The following is a 2,741-nucleotide window of genomic DNA, read 5'->3' on the forward strand; positions in this document are numbered from 1 at the left end:
TCTCGGGGTTTGGGTGGGAGGTTCACACGAAGGGGCGTGGCTCTGCACAGGCGCAAAACCACGTTCGAAGCCACAGTCAACCAACAGTCAACATGGCGATGTTACGGAGTCAATGTTTTGGGGCATTCAATGCCCCTCGGCAGCGTTGTCAGGCGGGGAATGTGGCCGCGCCCAAGTTGCGCTTCCCCGTGGGGTACGCCATGTCGGAGGAGTGTCCATTCCGTACAGAGGATGAGGAAGCCTCTACTCACGTTGCGGAGCGGTGGCGAGCAAGAATGGGGGCGTTTCTCTGGGCGGGCTTCTTGGAGAAAGAATCTTTGGCTCTGAACTCTATGGATCTGTGTAATGATGTTCAGAGAAGGTGAGAGGCCTCTGGGAAGACACAGAGATGCCAGTGGCTATTATCTCCTGGCAGATAACAGGGGATGAGAAGTCGGACTGCTTGTAGGCTTCTCCTGGAACATATCACGAGGGGCGAAAGGGAAGAAACCAGGGACCTACAGGCCCTCCTAGGATAAAGCGCTGGAGGAAAGGGGAAGGAGTCAGCGTAAGCTTCCCCTCTGCTGGGCTTGTGGGGTTGGCTGTGGGATTTGGATGCTCCCCAAATCGACATTATCGACATACCCACTCCAGCCACCCCAGCTAAAATAAGTTTTAAAATTTTCCCTTAATCTAATAACAATAAGTCAATAAAAATATTTTAGGAAACTTTGCTTTTTTCATAAAATAAAATCTATATAGTAATAGTGCCCTTACTTTGCAAATGTAGCTTTAAGACAAGACCGCTTCTGCCCTTTAACCAGTTTGTTGCCCCTTGTCACCTCTAGTAAGGAAATCCTGGAGATGCCCTTGCCCTCTGGGAGATGTCACTGGGCCACATGAAGAAGTCATGCTGCCCTTCTCCTGGGAATGCCTACGTATCTTTCTACGTATTGGAACCCAAGTTCCAATATCTCCTTCATGGAATCCTCCTGACCGAGGTAGAGGGCTCTGTATCCCACTGCAGGCCCTTCTGAATCCTCAAGTAAGGAAGGTGTTTGGAGGAGCTCAGGTGTGAACTTGCTGGATGCTCTCAGTCCAGTGACATTCCATCTGGGCCTCAGTTTAACAATCTGGAATATAAGCGTGTCCTATTCCAATTAGCCTAAGAACATCTGGGATTAATCTGTAGTCTGACAAATTTATCAGTCAGTGAGGGAGACCACACACCAGAGGAACCATGGAGTGGTTCACTAAACAAAAGAAAAAATGGAGTTCTGAAATTCTGAGAAATGGTGAAGTTCAGATGAAATGTGAATGAAGCAGTGTTTTGGTAAACTCAAACCAAAGCCGGGCTATATGTGGACTATAAAGTGAACTCAGAATCCTGTTTCCTTGGAAACCATAAAGTTAAGATAGATATGGAACTTTCTATCTAGATACCCCCTCTCTCTGCACTGGGGTTGGAAACCTTAGCTGCTCTTCAGCAAGAGTGGGATGTTTTATCTATACTGATATCAAACAGTTTGATACTTTATGATTGTAGAGAACAAAGTTTCTCAGTGAGTAAAAAAGCAGCAGTCACTCAAAGCAGGAGTTCTTTATGGCATTACAGATACAGGACATCCTTGAGAGAAATAATATTTCCTATTATTTTTCATCTGACTTTATCTGTGTCGGTTCTCCCAGCCTTATGAATGGCAGAGCATACTTTTACATTCTTAGCTAATTTTTACTTTCTTAGATGGTTAGAGTCTCTGATTATCCCAGATTCTCTTTCTGCCCCTATAGTCCTGGTCTGGGTGTTTGCTGAATGAATACATGAAAGAAGAAATGGAATCAGTGGAAGCATGTTTGGTATGCATACTAGTCTAATACAGCGCCAGGAATCATTGTTAATGTCAGTGTCATAATAGTACTATGGTTATGTTTTTAAAAAGCTAAGTCTACTAGACTATTTCAGAGAAGAAAGAAGGAGCCAATAATCATACGAAGAGATGTTCAAAGTCATTAGTGATCAGGGAAATACAAATAATGAGAAAACATTTTACACCCATTCAACTTGCAAAAATTATGTCTGACAAAACAGACTGTTGGAGAGGATATATAAATACAGGATCTTCTTGCCCTGTTGAAGGAATATAAATCAGTGTGACCACTTCAGAAAATACTTGGCATTTCCTCCTGCAGTGAATATTTACAGACCTCACAATCTATCCTGTCCATGCTTAGGAATATATCTATGAGAACCACTTGCACAGGAAACCTAGAATATGCATGGTATCTTGTTCACGATAGCAAAACCTGGAAACAAAAGTGAATGGAGTCAAAATGAATGAACCAGAACAGTACCCAACAATAGGGATGAATTTAAGGCGGGGGGCGGGGGGGGGGGGAACTGTGATTCCCGAAATAGTATAAAAAGCGTAACACACTTTCATAAAACTAAAAAGAATTATTTAGGATTTTGTATAGTTGTGATAAAATTATATTAAAAGGAAATAAAAAATTGATGAACTTGGTATTTAGGATGATGTTTACCTCAGTTGAGGACAGGCAGGGCCAGGAATTGAGGAGACACGTGGTTAGATGGAATTATTGTTAAGGCCATACCTTTTATTTTGGGTGGTAGGTGAATAAGTGCTAATCATATTATTAAAACTAACTTAATGTTTAAGTTAATCTGGAAAATTAAACTGTTAGATGGTGAGATGGACAGGGAAGTTGGGCGTGCTGCAGTCCATGGGGTCGTGAAGACTCAG

This window comes from Bos javanicus, chromosome X (genome assembly GCF_032452875.1).
Source record: "Bos javanicus breed banteng chromosome X, ARS-OSU_banteng_1.0, whole genome shotgun sequence".
In the NCBI taxonomy this organism is placed as follows: Eukaryota; Metazoa; Chordata; class Mammalia; order Artiodactyla; family Bovidae; genus Bos; species Bos javanicus.